General features: G+C 36.7%; 1 protein-coding gene across 5 annotated transcripts in view; it reads left to right on the forward strand.

Annotated features, from left to right (window-relative positions):
- Positions 1 to 17,746, forward strand: part of LOC138710481 (golgin subfamily A member 6-like protein 22) — a 187,050-nt gene that overhangs the window by 102,939 nt on the left and 66,365 nt on the right. For 2 of the 5 annotated variants that reach the window (XM_069841406.1, XM_069841407.1), the window contains exon 2: positions 13,424 to 13,474. The exons of the other annotated variants lie outside the window; for them this stretch is intronic. The gene's annotated coding sequence lies outside the window, so the exon portion shown is untranslated. The remainder of the gene's footprint in view (positions 1 to 13,423; positions 13,475 to 17,746) is intronic. 5 annotated transcript variants of the gene reach the window in all.

Below are 17,746 nucleotides of genomic sequence, written 5' to 3' on the forward strand. Positions count from 1 at the left end.
ACAAATGTACCACCTGTAACTACTGTATAAAATTTCATGAAAATCTGTTAGATAGGAGAAAAGTTACTAATTTTGTCTAATTGCGCCCCTTATACCAACGTAATGAGACCTTGTATACAAAACATATATGCTGTGTAAAAGTTCATAGAAATCTGTTAGGTAGCTGAAAAGTAGTTTGTCCCGCTAAATTTGCATTTTGGACCACTGTGCGCCGACGAGATTCACTGCACAACCAAACGAAGAACCAGCGCATGATCGATCTGCTTACAAGTTTAACCGCCACCTATCTCTTTAAGGAATTTGTAAAAAAAATGTTTACATGCTAGGCTTATCCTATTGATACACAAAGTTTTTTGCCTTATTAAGATACTGCATGTCCTACCGACATTATTTTAATGTGGCACGTTTAAGTGGGCACCTATTCCGTAAATAAGTCCGTTAACATTATTTTTCTTGTCTACGCCCATCTTGCGCCTTAGTGGGAGAGTGCCAATACAGTCTACAACATATCATTATTGAAAAAAATAAATTAATAAAGTATTTCACGCATAAAGCCGAAGGAAGTTCAAAAAAGATTAGAACAGGGGTCGTCAGCACAGAGCACGCTGGGGCTAGCATCTCTTACCCGCTGAAAACTCAGCGCACCATAGCGCACTGCGTAGCTGCTAGCGGGTATGCTCCCTATCTCTCCCTGCTGCACGACGGTGTACATGGGACGGCATCGCGTACCCGTTGCACATTTCAGCGAGTGCTGACGACCACTGGATTAGAAAGTTAAAATGGTATGAATTCAAATATCTATGCACAATTAGTAAAATTAGTACATTTAAAGAAAAAATATAAAAAATGGATTTAATAAAAATTATGACTTGATGATAACTGTTATTTTGCATTATTTTCATAATGTAACATTATTACAGCATTAAACTAAATAAAACTCAAGTGTATTTTTTACTGGACGTACTTAAATTTTTAGCGCGTATTTAAATAGTTTTTATTGCATAGTTGCTGCATATTTTCTGTCTTTTTTTAATTAGTGCATAAAGTTCCATGGTCTATTCATAACACACAGTTTGTCTTCCTGTATATAATATTTTCCTGATATGTTTTTACCTATTTTGTTATTTAACTACGTATTTAATAGTCTCACAGCGATTTTTCTGGGATTGTAACATTGAGATTTTATCTCCCCACCCCTTAACTGAGAAGAGGCTGATAACATCGCGTTGACATTATAGGCTTTCACAATAACAGTGCTTTAAATAGCTAGGTGCTACCTGTTTACGATATTTGCTGCTGAATTGAATTTACTTGTAGAATGTTTCCACATTCCTAAGAAGTGTTTGTCTTTCGAGATTTTGAGGCCTATTTCTAATAACTATTGTATTTCACTTTACTATTATACGTATTATTCAAAGAGGAAGGCTTAAGAGGTGCAGCTACTCTTAAAAAAATAGCTAATAGGGAATTGGTGTAATTTTGACGGAAGAAATGAGAATACTCCAAGGAAACACTCTCTGACTCCGTATTTGTGTGCCACAAATTCAGACCTGAATTCGTCAGTATTTGAGAAGCGTCGTTTCAAAACGTTTTTTCTCTATTCCTAAAAAGTTAAACATAAAACAATTTTTCTACGTTCTATGAACGCACAATTCAAATCTGCAACAATAAGTAACAACTGCCACGGCGGTCCAGTGGCTAGAGCGCTGGACTTGTAATCCTGTGGATCCGGGATCGATCTCCGACTTATAACTTGTGTTAGGCAAGCCTGTGGTTAAGATAACACAGGGGTTTTCTCCGGGAACTCCAATTCCCCTGTGGCATCCCAACAAATCTCCATCATTATCTCATCTCATCGCGGATATAGCGTAGACCAGCCTCCTATGGCACTGTCTGGACTACGACTCTGTCGGTAAATTGGTGTACACCAGGGTTGCCAACTAGCTGGTATTTCACCGGCACGGCCGGAAATTATGGCGGAATTCAACATAAGATCGGTGGCCGGTATCAACCCCTTACGGCCCTACTTGTGCCCGGTAATTTTATTAAATGAGTTTGAGAACTTGTAATAAGAGCTTTTATCATATTATATGTTAAAAGCGATTTCTCTCTATTTCGTGGGAGATTTTAACCTTTAATTCAGAGCAGCTAAAGCTAATATGGCAATTTGCAAATATTCTTCAGCCTAAATACTTGTACTTATGGTTGTACATCAAAAGTGGAAGAAATTGTATTAGACAAAAACTAAGGCTGCAACTAGATGAAGATAGACTATACTCTATGATGAACTGTGCTTGTTAAATGTCGTGGACTCTTCCTTTCTGAAAGATGCACATTTGACAAGTTTTATAAAATAGTGTCAATATTTTCAGGACAGGGATGCCGTAGAGAAATCCCCACAAATAAGAATGGTAGTTCAATACGTGTTTGCTATTCTTTCAGGCAATTCTTTTGTGAAGCGTGCATTCAATATCATGAATAACCTGTGAAATAATGTGAGGAATCATTTAAGCGTGGAAATAGTAAAAGCTGAACGTTTTACCAGGGAAAATCTTAAATTTAGGTGTGAATAATTTTATGAGTGTGTGTGTGTGTGTGTGTGTGTGTGTGTGTGTGTGTCCAATGCCCACCCACTTCACTTGCATGATTCGGGTTCCGCATACTGCGGATAGATGGCAGAACTGTGACCCATATTCTAGTTGTACACCACTTCGGCGGATCACACTGTACATAATGTGTATCTGTGGAGAGTTATGTCGTGTACTAGGGTGAGTGTTCGTGTAAGTGTAGTGTCTGGAATGAGTGATGATGATGAGGATGATGAAGGGAGAAGGGGAAATCCGGTGCCGGCACGTAGCCTACTCCTGTCGCAGCTTAACGTCCCCATCCGACGGACGAATCACTATCAACAGTGACATGTCTTCTCTTCATATGTACTGCGGAGAGATTTGGGATTTAACCCAGCATATTGGTGCACAATCTAGTGATTAGAAGTTGTGCACCGCTATCTCTCCTAGTTCCGAGGTGCAAATTTTACATGAAAATTTCTGACCCCACCGGAAATCAACCCAGGCCGGCTAGTCTGGAGGCAAACACGCTACCACAGAGCTAACTCGGCGGACTTTATAAGTGAATGTGAATAAGTGCACTTTGGAACACTGAAGCAAGATTTCTTCTCAATTTATTATTATTATTATTATTATTATTATTATTATTATTATTATTATTATTATTATTATTATTATTATTATTGTCATATCATATAGCAGATTCTGCATTTAGTATATTATATTCATACAAACTTGCGTGTGTAAAATGGCCGGTAATTTTATTTACCAGAGTTGGCAACCTTAGTCTACACAACTGACTTCGCATGGGTGAATGTCAAACGGTAAAGTACCTCCATTAGTTAAAAAAACGATAAAGTAACAAAACGGGGTTTCTTTCACCTTATTATGATGTTGAAGTGGAAGTGTCAGTCGGAGGAGACCGGATTTTTTTTCATTTCACGAGAAAAATACTAAGATGGAGAAAACTCGTTTTGAAACGATGTTGCTCATTATATTATTCAAACAGAAAACAGATACGTCAGTGTGCTGTAGAGCATTAATGCAATCAGGATGACAGAAATTACCAGACTTCGGAGAAAATCTGCCACACAGCCACTTCATTCGCCTTAAATTTGACACCTAGGCTTGGAAAGAAAACGTCAGCTATCCATTGAAATGTAAATGAAGAACGCATTGTATTTGTAACAAATATGAATAAGAACGGCGTCACTCCAATGTTCAGTTTCGCAGTATATCAAAAGCAAATATACTTCGCAATGGTTTTCAGATTTTGATAGGCGTACTGAAATAAGTGAATGTAATTCTCAAGTTTAACCGTTGTTAATGTACGTGCATTCGTGTTAAAGGCAGACGTCATTGAAAGGTAAGAGATTTAAGGCTATAAATTGCTTTCCCCTTTTTATTCAGTATGCTCCATTGCAGTAATGCAATACTACACACATTTGTTGCTACACTGTTATTACATTCTGTCTGAACTTAAAAAAATAGTAAACTATTTATAACAATAGAAGTGCTTTGACTATTTACAATATTTACAGGGATGTAAAGTCAGCTGACTGAATAGAGTTTATGAATTACTTACAATTATTAATACTAATACTAATTTTAACTGGAATAGTATTTTCACTATTTACAATAATTACACTGCCGTGAAGTCTATTGACTTAATAAAGGTCGTGAATTGCTTATAATTATTTTAACATATCTAACTTGAATACTAATATTAATACTAATTTTAACTAGAGTAGTATTTTCACTATTTACAATAATGTATTCGAAATTGTGATGTCTGTCTTGTTATCGCGCCATGACATTTTTCTGAGAGTAGAATAAAGAAAACTCGATTTGAACATGTCTTAGAACTATTAATAAGCATACTTACTGGTATTGGACAATACAAGGGAAGTTGTGCAAATTTTCGAGAATTTATACCAATGAAATATCACATACAGAGAGTTAAAGAAAAGTATCCAATATTTTAGGAGGTGATAGTATGCATCAAAACAAGAAAAAAATGTCTAATAAACATGGGTCCTACAACACATACTTTCTGAGATCTGAACACTTTTTCATAGGAGGTGCTCAATGTGACGTCTATTTATGACAATGTGTTTTTCTGCCCTACAATACAACAGGCTACCAGTTTATCATACCGTAGTTGACACCCCTGGCATGGAGTACTGACACGTCGCAAGGAATACTGAAAAGAAAAGTTTAGTTGCGGATATGAGCAGGGTTCAGCAGAGATGATGGTGTGAATTTTCGTAATCAGCTCATGTGGGCTGATGAAAATTCCCATGCAGTTGAAGAAACAAGGCATCAGCACCGATTCTCAATCAACGTACGGGCAGGCGTTCTTGGTGATAGATTAAGGGCCATACGTGCTACCACAGAGATTAACTGGGACTCGTTATCAGGACTTCCTTCTTAACGTATTGCCTACCTTGCTGGAGTATGTGCCATGTCAGCAAAGACTACAGATGTGGTTCATGCCAGCACATTTTTTCCACAATGAGCGTGAACACCTGATGTTGACATTTCAGGACCGCTGGATTGATTGGGGGAGACCCCACACCTTGGTCTGCTCGTTCCTCAAATCTAAATTCCCTAGACTTTTGGTTATCAATAACAACCAAGTCAGTTTCAAAGAGTGCCGAAGGGCAGAGGAATGCATTGCCATGAATGGACGTCACATTGAGCACCTCCTATGAACAAGTGTTCAGATCTCAGAAAATATGTGTTGAAGGACCCATATTTATTAGACATTTTTTCTTGTTTTGATGCATACTAGCACCTCCTAAAATATCGGATACTTTTTTTTAAACACTCTGTATATAAGAACTTATAACGTTTTGGAGCTAAGTGTAGATGCCATCATAATGAAAGAATCAATGCATTTGGTTCACTAACAACAGACGCATTCCTACTTTCTTTCCATCCTTCATGATTAGAAGGCGGAATCATAAACTTTTGCATTAAAAAGTGGCAAAACATGCATGTATGTATGCTCTTAAAAACCAATATATATATGAACTAAAATAACAAAATGTGCACTATTAAAAATAAATTTAAACATGTTACTTTCATTTACCGTTCAAATAACTAATATGTACAAAATTTTAAATCGCTTATAGGGCTACTTTTTAAATTTACATTTACATTACAGTAAACAATATTTTATATTTACAAATAAGGCAATAAAACTATCTTATTATACACAAGAAACTTCAAGATTTGTGAATTCTTTTTATACATTTCAAGCTGAACAAATAAACTGATATAAACAATATGCAGTACTGAAACAATTTCGCATGTACTCTTCAATTCGAAGCAATAAACTGATAGAAAACTGTATTAAGTAGTAATAACAAATTCCACGCATACTTTTTCCCCCGTAATATTTTAAATAACCATGTATTTAAATTCCAACCATTATAAAAATAAAATAGAATGTGACTTGCACTATTAAAGTAATTCCTTCACTCTATAAAACAAAACAGTACATATTCATTCATCCAATTACAAAAAATCATTCACTCCAGGAGAAACCACCCATTATATACTCAGAAGGAACTTTTATTTTATTAAGACCAGTTAGAAGAAAAATCATGTATTTAAATATGTTGACATTTTCCTATTTGAAAGTTTTTGTACTATCAAATTTAATTAATCTAAGTGACAGAGATAATTCCCAAAAAATAGGTCCCATTTTCGATGGAGAGTGCTGTTCAATGAAATTGGAGCTGCAATAAACTACTAGGCCTATATACTATTTTCCCAAATTCTCAGGTAACAAAGGTATTCTGTTGTATAATGTAGAAAAGCGTAGACTACTTAGAGGAGAGACGATCCTGAATATACACCACAGGCAATGAGTCTACATTATACTCGTAATGAATGTTGTGATGATGATGATGATGATGACGACGACGACGATGGAGAATTGTTGAGATATCATAACCTTGTATTTGTCGAGAACGACGAGTTTAATAACGAGTGCTTTGTTAATTTATTGTGGTGCCACCCATTGTGTTTTGTCACATTGAAATAAGTTAAATAAAACTGAGAAGTGGCTGCACTGGCTCCATTTGTGATTTTCCATTTTTTAGCATTATTTTAAGGGTCGATTGATAAAAATAAATATTTATATCCAGTATAAGGAAAAATATGCACTAACCCTTGAAATATGCATATTATGTAGCCTATGTTCTATAAAAACTTGCCGTTTGATTGAAAATCTCTTGATATTCAATTTAATAACGGTAGCATATGGTTTTGAACTTAGGAATAAAACATGTAAGCATGCTCAAATCCACCCTCTACTCATTATGGAGCCGACATCTAGGCCTAGCTCCAAAACGTCGGTTGTTTCTACAATCATGAGGAGGTGCAAAGATCCAAAAACTTAGCATCATATTAAACAGCGAAAGCCTTAAATTATCCTGAATATAAATTAAATTAATTTTTAAGAACTGAAGTATTAAAGAAACATTGTCAAAACAGCTTCCATTTTTCTCTTGTAATGACGACTATACAAAATTCTACACCATCTTTTCCACGTCCATTTCCTACAAACAAATCGTTGTTTTATCTTTCCCACAAGTTATCTAGCCCACTGTTTAATTATGCTGCTAATTACTTCCGCTTCCTCTTAAATCCACAACATTTCAAGATAGCTTCTTCTTCTACTTCATGGAATTAAGCTTTAGATCTCTTTTCCACATCAATAGATAGAATCTTTCCACTTTGTTAATGAAAAACCAACATTTTCCCCTCCTTTTGGCTGATAGTGTAAAAAAAAAAGTGAAATAGTCCTTCACATAACATTCTTTGTGTGTGTCAATACCAGTTCTGTCTTTTTTTTAATTACTTCTGTAAGATTAAATATCTATTTGTGCGCTGTAAAAAGGGCCTAAGTCATAAATTGCAAGTTTTGAATAGAGCAAGGACTAAGTTTGAAATGAGGACCGATATCATTATTATGGACTATAAATCTGAAGGTCTACATCTTTATGAAAGAGGCTAAACATATAACCGTTATACCATCTGAAAAGTGCATCTTTTATATTCACATGAAAGTCATAAGTCTAAACCACCAATTTCTGACTTATGATCTTTTTACCATGCACCATGAATATATTAATTTCTTTTCTTATGTTTATATTATATTACCTCTCTAACAAAGTGTAACCCGCTACTGAAAATAGGAATTTCATTTCAACAGTTTCAAGTTTTCTTTTATCTGATCTATTGATTGTCTAGTTTTCACTTCCGTAGGTCAACATAGATACTGCCATTCCTTTGTAAAATTATAGCAGCGTGTTTTTTTTTTAAGTTTTGTTTTTAACGTTCTCCTTATTGTTCTATATGTTCTATTAATTTTCCGCTGGGTAACTTTCGGTGCTGGACTCCGGACTCATTTCACCGGCATTATCACCTTCATATCATTCAGACGCTAAATAACCTAGATGTTGATAGAGCGTCGTAAAATAATCCAATAAAATAAAAAATTAATTTTCCTTTTGACACTAAGATACCTAAAATCCAAGATAGTTGAAACTGTTCATCTGTTCTACCAATATATTTTTGATAATTATTTTACATCTTTTATGGTTTGTCCTCGTAAAAGCTTGCTTCTTCATTTAGCGAATTTATATGTAGCCATATGTAACTCATGTTCTGAATTTTTCTGAATATCACTTCATCATCTGTGAACAGTATTATATTTAAGATCTCGTCATTCATTTTAAGATAGGCCTATTGGTATTTAGGTGCATCTGTCATTCGCTGTTTCATTAATTTACAGAATGTTCATAACTTAATGTCCAACATTTTAAGAACATATTCCTTTTTCTATTTTATACCGATTTAATCTAATAGGGCTTTACCTTAGTAAAATGTCTAATAATTTACGAGACGTACTAGCCTAAATTTGGAACCTTTTGACTACAATTTCTCTAATAGTAGGCCTACATGTTAGAATAAGGCAATGATATCACAAAACACATAAAAAGTGTTTGTTCTTTATTATGAAATTAACAAAGCCCTGCAAAAATCTATCTCTTCCTCGAAATAGTGCTACGTGAAAAATATTAACAGAAGAGATGGTGAATAATTTCAAGGGAAAAATTGTTTCGGGGCTGGGTACCGAACCCGGGACCTTCGGCTAAACGCACCAACGCTCTTACGAACTGAGCTACCAGGAACTCTACCAGACACCAACTCAATTTTTCCCTCTGTATCCACAGACCTCAACGTGAGCTGACAAGCCTCAAGCAGCCAGGATTGAATGCACACGAACTCTGTGTGATTTTAATTGTGGTTTTCTGCTAACGAACAGTGACGTGTATTATGCAAATCTAGCTTTTAGATATAGCTCTCTGTGAAGCTAATTTGAGTAATTTCAAGGGAAAAATTGTTCCGGGGCCGGGTATCGAACCCGGGACCTTTGGCTAATGCACCAACTCTCTTACTAACTGAGCTACCCAGGAACTCTACTAGACACGTGAGTCGGCATCTGGTAGATTTCCTGGGTAGCTCAGTTGTTGAGAGCGTTGATGCGTTTAGCCAAAGATCCCGGGTTCGATACTCGGCCCTTGAACAATTTTCCCCTTGAAATTATTCAAATCATCTTCACAGGGAGCTATACCTGAAAGCTAGATTTGCAGAAGAGAATATCTTCATAAGTTTCCAATAACTTGTTATGAAATTAAACAAGAGCAAAAAGGAAAAATACAAGATACAGTGAACAGATGAATCTCTATGTGGTAGTGTCGTTTTGGCTCATTGATCTTTCGTATATTTCTCAGCTCGGCGCACTATTGAATGCGTGGCTTCCGCAATAAAGAAAAGATGATGTCCTACGTGCCCTGCAGCAGCTTTAATGTATGCGTTCAACATGTAGTTTGTTCCAAGCCTTGGAATGACAAGTTCAAGACTTGCAGCAACTCTTCATGTGCTTAGTCATTTGTATTCTTAATAACTGCAAGTTATTTCTTCATTTCGCTCTAGTTGCCTTCCTTCGTGTTGCACATGAGAATTGGGAACATTTCCACGTTCAGCTAAATCCCTGTAAGTACGTGTAAATATCTCTCGAATTGGATACCTACGGTCTGGAAATCGCTTCCGACATTCCCGTGTTGCAGCTATAGCGATATCATTCCACAATCCATACATGAATTAATATCAGCGTATTCTTAGTGACAGTACCTATACGAATGACATTTGTACGATCACACAACAATGAAGTTCTTCGTCAGTTGCCTCAGTAGATACTGGAATGTACTACCGATATGTTGTATTTACATGTATAATGGTCACTGATCTTCCTTTCAGTAATATGCCCCTTTACTACTGACTACTGAATAAGATGAGCGAGTGATGTAGTGGAATGTTGTAGTGCTTGTCGCCGCAGGAAGAGCCAACAATTCACACGCTATTATTTTCATAACGGTTTGATTTAGTATAAGGATATGTTGGATTATATCACTGTCCATTGTTTCCTATTCTATTAAATATATACAGGATGTTTCTAACTTAATGTGCAAAATTGAAGGGGCGTATTTCTTCAGGCATTCTAGATTGAGAAAATTGAAGAAACTTCTCTCTGCCTAAATTGTAATATTTTCTTTTTATTTGTATAAAAGTGGTTACAGTAACGTGCAGTCCACCCAAGCACGGCTTGGGCAGCACTGATTGATTATAAGAATCACGATATCTACGTAAATCCATGATTAAACTTTCTGTTTATTTAATCATAAAGTCCTGAAACGTTTCTAAATACGTTTCGTTAATTGTAAGTCGCGTGATGGGGCATATACAATGCACATACTGTGATTCCGAGATGGCAGCTGCGTGCCAGCAGTGTTGAATGCAGTTAGCATGGAAGTTACCATGACAACCCAAGTCATCATAACTTCTAACCAATGAGGGACGCCTCACGAGACTGTAGTAGATGCATATACCCATATACCCCAAGCAGCCGGTAGCCTAACCCTGTAATATGAAAATAGGGGAAAATAATTATACTGTAAGTTCACAGGGCTAACTGCTTCGAAGCTGGGTACCTGGTTCTAATGAAGTGCACTGGAAACAATTTAAAACATGGGGGCATGAGATAGTTACTCTGCCTGCCATAAAAAATTCACTTCACTTCACAAAAAAAAAACCTGCCTGTGCTGGCTGTGTGCGCAAAGTCGAATGAGTGTAGAACGTATTGTTTCTCTCGCGTTTGTTTGTACCGGTACTTTGTAGTTACATTGTGTACGTGTATATAAGTGCAATAAAAAGTTTTGATTATGTCTGGTGATAATAATAATTTAATTCAGCAACAAAAGCTAAATACAGTAATTTAACTAAAGCAATACGGAATCATGATGTTGCTATTGCACATATTCGTGTTTTTAACGCACTTGCGACTTTTGGAACTGTGCATATTGAAACTGAGCTAAGTGACCAAACAAATGAAAAGGTAACACGCAATAGAGACATTCTGAAAAGGCTTATAAACGCTGTTTGTTTACTTGCAAAACTGGAACTTTCATTTAGAGGAAACGGTAAGTCGAAAATGTCCAACAACCACTGTAATTATTTAGAATTTTTTGACTACACCGCCCAGTACGACCATCTTCTAAGGAGACATCTACAGTATTCAAAGGTGTATCAAATCGCATTCAAAATGATTTAATTGAATCTGTTGCCAGTGCACTTAATAAGGAAATTAAACAGCAATTACAGAAATCTGATTTTTTTGCCATATTAGCTGATGAGACAACTGACGTCTCGAATAAATCACAATTTTCTCTCGTTTGTCGATATACGATTGAAGGAAGGGTGGTAGAGCGGTTTGTGTGCCTCCGTGATATGAGGACAAAATAGCGGCAGCACATTCTGATCTTATTTTTAAGAAATATTCAAGACTTTTCAAACTGCAGTATGAAACTTGTCGCACAGAGGGAAGTGCAGTGATGGCCTCTTCATTACAAGGTATCAAGCTAATATTAAGACGTCTTTTTCACAAGCTTACTTTGTTCACTGTTATGCACACTGTTTAAATTTAGCACTGTCCCAAAGTGCTTCAAGTATTCCTGAATGCCATATATTTTTTGCTACTCTTTCTGGGCTTGCAGCGTTTTTCTCCAAATCATCAAAGCGCACAAAATTTCTTGATGAATTTCTGGGTCGACGATTACCACATGTTTCCCCAACAAGATGGAATAACTCGCTACGACTTACCAATACTTAGAGTAGTCTTTTATAATAGTATTTTTAATTTTAGGCAGTAGTTGCAGTAGGCCTAATCTTATAGATTTCGTAAAAAAATGGGTACCAAATACCAACGTATTTTTATAATTAGTAATGCTATAAGTAGATTTCGTTGAATTGCCACACGCAGCATGCAATCAGGTTGCCGATGTGCGGTAGTATAGAGGAGGTGAGCGACCGCCCGGACTCGTAGTATAAGCAGTTCATGTTAAGAGATGTGACCGGTCCAAATAGATAGAGCAGCTACAGCTAATGTATACCTATGTAAGCACTTGTTTTTGCATTACTGTGGTTGGAATAATCAAAGCTTAACATTTGTTCAGTGTAGACAAGAATTCAATCAAACATACCACAATGAGAGTGTTGCTGTTCCAAATAATTGCCCCTTGAATTCCCTTACCCCCGCAGCCAGTTTTGACCCCTTGGGGAACGTGGATGGATGCTGTTAATTATAATGCAGAACATTACGGCAAAATAATGGAGGTAATTGATGCATTGACTAGCACAGACAGTTCCGGTGTTGCAGCTGTAAAATCATTGCTTTCTGAACATCTATTGGAAGATATTCTGTTCATTGATTCTAATTTTAAAATCGTGTCCGAAAGCATCACCCTGTTAGAATCGTCTAAACTACAACTCTCAGAAGCCCTTAATATAGTGGACGAAGTATCACAAACCGCTATCCAAAATAACAATTCACTAATTTCAGAAAAAATGAAATGTAAGTTGAGAAACATTATTGCTAAAAATTCTGCCTATTCACAACTTCGTATTATAAATGATGTACCATCAGGTCACGACAAGACATCTGAAGTTGGTGTACTAAAAAGTAGTGACTTTCCATTCTTCAAATATTTACGTATTACATCGTGTGATGTTGAACGTACATTTCCCCAGAATAAAAACTTTTTAAATGACCATCGGAAAAGATTACTTTGCAGTCGCTCAAAATGTACGTAACTCTTCACTGCAATGCACATATTCAAGAATGATGTGAGTATCTTAAATTTTAAGAGTTAATATATCTCACTACAAAATAATTGTGTATTTATATGTTTAGACATTTCCTACTTCATTGGTCATTCATTATATTTCTTGAATGCAGGATTCAGGTTTTATTGTAACCGCAGTATACTGCTCAGTGTTTACATCAGAGGTATACTCTATCCATTGCACGCTTCCTTCTCATACAGTCTATACCGCGTGCGTAGTAAACCTTGCGATTCTCGTGGCAATTCCACGAAGTCTAGTTATAAGTATTTGAATCAAATATAAAAAGAAGGAAAAGAAAACTTGACTACGCGGCTGCTTAGGTAATCTGTTGGGCCACCGCACGTCACTGTTAAAAGAGTATTTTATTGAGAAATTGCAATGTAGAAAGATATCCTACTCGTATACGTACATGTCATTGACTTGTACAGAAGGAATAGGCTAGCTCCCACGCTTGGGTCAGACATTAGAAGGTAATGAAGTGGTCGGACAGAGATTGAGTTCTTAATTTTACAAGAGACTGACAATGAGTGGCTCTCCGAGTTGTTCTTAAATTTATGATAAGATCTAAATTCCACCTTTCTCCTTTTCTCTTCCAGTCCTAATCTGCCGCTGTACCCGGAGAGCCAAGTCGACACCTTACGTAAAAAGTATGTATATTTATTATTTTTATATGAATTGATGTAATATATCAATGTTTTGAGTAATTCGAGTCTGTATGATTGGGGAAAACCTCGGAAGAAATCCAACCAGAAAATCAGCCTAAGCAGGAATCGAACCCATGCCCTAGCGCAACTCCGGATCAGCAGCCAAGCGCGCTACTGCCTGAGCCGGTGGCTACATGTAAAATTAAAAGTTAACTTAAGAATCTGTAAACTTCAAGCTTTCAAAATTAAGAAGCAGGTAATCAGGAGGCAGGGAGGTATAGCTCCCACGCTTTTTGGGTCAGGCACTAGAAGGTGGTGAAGTGGTTGGACAAAGATCGAGTGGATCTCCGAGTTGTGAAATTTATGATAATATCTCTATTCAACCTTTTTATGTCATAATGAGCTGAACTCAACAACATGATTTATTCATGTCATGTCATAAATTCAAAGAACGTTTTTCAGAATATTATTATTATTATTATTATTATTATTATTATTATTATTATTATTATTATTATTATTATTATTATTATTTTTTGTTCTAAGATTCGCTAAACTTTCATTGCGAATGATGAAATTTTATGCTAATTTTGCGATTAGCTAATTTGAAGTGTTACGTTTACTGAAAATCTTTGATGTGAACAGGTTTTTAGTAATATTTACGCAAGATATTTCCTGTTATGATTAAAATCATTTAGCCATTATAGTTACAGTAAAATTCGAAAATTCCCTTCTTTTGTAGACTACCTTAAAAGCATTGTAACCAGATGTCGCTAAATCTGGGAAGGAAAAGTACAGACATTCTTATACGTACATGTACAGGTATAGGCTACATTATTTTATTTTTCTATAACTATGTTCAAGCCCATTACTGTATATCATGTAATACATTATTCCAAAGACCAATATGTAGGCCTATGTTTATTGATAGTTCTCTACATCGAAAACAGGCACAACTAATTGGCCGGATCACAGGTTTTCCAGATCTATTTTCATTTTCTATACCGTAATTTAACCGTTTCTCCATAATTCATAACAATGCTTATCACTGCTACAAGAAATAATAGTAACTTTCTGCATCTTCACGAACTTTATGAGCAGATATAGCATCTTGGGGAACGATGAGTTAAGTTGACTGCAACACGGAGTATACACTGAGGCTTCGTTGCTAGTGGCAGAAGATGATGGAGATATACAGAAATATCAAAATCAAGAAGCGTTGTTTACTGCTGAATGTGTGTTGACATTGTAGTTCAGAATCAGGCACGGATCTTTGAGTTTTAATATTATACAACTATGTTGATTGTCTAATGAACATAAACACTGCTTGAAGGACCGATGAGTTACATAAAAACATTAAATTTATAGAAAATTAAATGAATAATATATTAAAAATGAAAATAACCTAAATACATCTATCTTATTTAATGTAATGTGCTATCGTAATATATTTTAAAATAATTTTACCTTAATGTACATTGATTGACAACTTTTTTTTTCAATAAAGACTTTAAACTGAGATTTTATATTTTAAAGAACGGATGCCAGCCTTTACCATAATCTCACACAAATATAGTTAAAATTGTGATTGTTTATTTTAAATGGAATTAACTGTTGGCAGATCTTCACTTTCGTTTATCGATATAAGTTTTCTATTTTCTCTGTATTTTCTAGTGTTGCAATGTCTCTGTATACAGGGTGTTTAAAAAATACGGGGCATAATTTCAGGTATGTATTTTCCACATGTAGACAATCAAAATAGTTCATTACAATATGTGTCCGGAAATGCTTCATTCCCGAGTTATGGCCTTCACAACATTGAAATTCACCGGAACGTTTCTCTTTCCGCAGGTCGTTGTCATTACAGAAGATGTTCAAAATGTCCACCTCCTGCTTGAATACAGACCTATGTCCTCAGAACATACCACAATTCGATTCCGAAGGGATTTCAAATCAGGCACCGGAGACGAATAAACCAATGATTTTAAATGGCCCCACAAGTAGAAATCGAGAGGGTTCAGATCAGGTGAGCGTGGAGGCCAAGCAATTGGGCCACCTCTACCTATCCATCGATCAGGAAACCTTCGATCCAAGTACCGGCGAGCCGTACGACTGAAGTGTGCAGGAGCGCCATCATGCAAGAAATGAATGTGTTGACGATTGATCAGTGGAGTGTCTTCTAAAACATGAGGTATGGTGTTTTCCAGGAAGTTTGTGTACGCCTGCCCCGTAAGTCTGTTTACAAGTACATGGGATCCAACTAATCGATCACCAATGATACCGGCCCACATGTTGAGGGAGAACCGCACCTGGTGATGAGATGGAACATTTGCACGTGGGTTTTCATACGCCCATACATGCTGATTGTGGAAATTTGTTATGCCATCTCGTGTGAACTGTGCTTCATCTGTAAATAATACTAAGGCAGGAAAGTTCGGATTTACACCACACTGCTGCAAGAACCACTGACAGAACCTAACTCGTGCAGGGTAATCTGCTGGTAACAGAGCCTGTACACGTTGCAAATGATAAGGATAGAATTGATACGGTACTCTTTCAACAGTCTCCACACAGTCGTATGAGGAACATTGACTTGCAACGCTACCCTTCGTGTGCTGATAGAAGGAGTCATGTTCACAGCCTCCAGAATCTCCTCCTGTACTTCTGGAGTTGTAGATCTTGGTCGTCCCCTTCCCAAACTAGGAGAGTTAAATTTTCCATACTCGCACAGACGGTAATGGAGACGTACAAATGTCTTCCGATCTGGACATTGTCGCTGTGGGTACCTCTCCTGGTACAAACGACGAGCCAGCGCAGCATTGCCGTCCGCCTTACCGTACATGAAGTGTATCTCTGCCAGCTCTTGATTTGAATACATGTCGCACAGTCTAACGCCTACACAACACTGAATGTAACCTTCGCCTCGGAATGAAGTGTCAGAGTGCCCTCTTAATGTCTCCTTTGACGGCAACGACCTGCGGAAAGAAAAACGTTCCGGTGAATTTCAATGTTGTGAAGGCCATAACTCGGAAATAAAGCATTTCCGGACACATGTTGTAATGAACTATTTTGATTGTCTATATGTGGGAAATACATACTTGAAATTATGCCCCGTATTTTTTAAACACTCTGTATATTGACGTTTGTCATCTCACATGCAAGTTTGCAAGTAATATATTCCCCATTCACTTCAAAACACTCGCCTTCAAATTCTGTCACAAATTAATGCTTCTTAGATCCCTTTTTCTTCGTCATGACGTAAGGTACTAGAGAGGCACTATCTATGCAGATGAGTAGCGTACTGACGGGTAGTTACAAACTACATGTGTGTCGTGGTGAACAAACAATTATTTGCTTCATAGTGTTTCTCCCTACATAGTCTGTTGTGTGTATGTGCCGTTGTTGCAGCTATACACAAGCTTATGCTCCAGCATTCAGTTAACTTGTATGTACAGAGTTCCCCTCAAACGGTCCCCTCACATAAGCCCGCTATCGGTCCCTATCCTGTGCAATATTAATCAATTCTCTATCATCATCTCACCTCCTTCAAATCCATTTTAATATTATTCTCCCATCTACGTCTCGGCCTCCCCTACGCTCTTTTTCCCTCCGGTCTCCCGACTAACACTCTATATGCATTCCTGGATTAGCCCATACGTGCTACAAGTCCTGCCCATCTCAAACGTCTGGATTTAATGTTCCTAATTATGTCAGGTGAAGAATACAATGCGTGCATTTCTGCGTTGTGTAACTTCCTCCATTCTCCTGTAACTTCATCCCTCTTAGCCCCAAATATTTTCTTAAGAACCTTATTCTCAAACACCCTTATTCTCTGTTCCTCTCTCAAACTAAGAGTTTAAGTTTCACAACCATACAAAACAACCGGTAATATAACTGTTTTATAAATTTTAACTTTCAGATTTTTTGACAGCAGACTAGATGGCAAAAGCTTCTCAACTGAATAATAACAGGCATTTTCCATATTTATTCTGCGTTTAATTTTCTCCCGAGTGTCATTTATATTTGTTACTGTTGCTCCAAGATATTTGAATTTTTTCACCTCTTCGAAGGATAAATCTCCCATTTTTATATTTCCATTTCTTGCAATATTCTGGCCACGAGACATAATCATACACTTTGTCTTTTCGGGATTTACTTCCAAAGCTATCGCTTTACTTACTTCAAGTAAAATTTCCGTGTTTTCCCTAATCGTTTGTGGATTTTCTCCTAACATATTCACGTCATCCGCATAGACAAGAAGCTGATGTAACCCGT

Source organism: Periplaneta americana, chromosome 12 (genome assembly GCF_040183065.1).
Source record: "Periplaneta americana isolate PAMFEO1 chromosome 12, P.americana_PAMFEO1_priV1, whole genome shotgun sequence".
NCBI classification, from domain to species: domain Eukaryota; kingdom Metazoa; phylum Arthropoda; class Insecta; order Blattodea; family Blattidae; genus Periplaneta; species Periplaneta americana.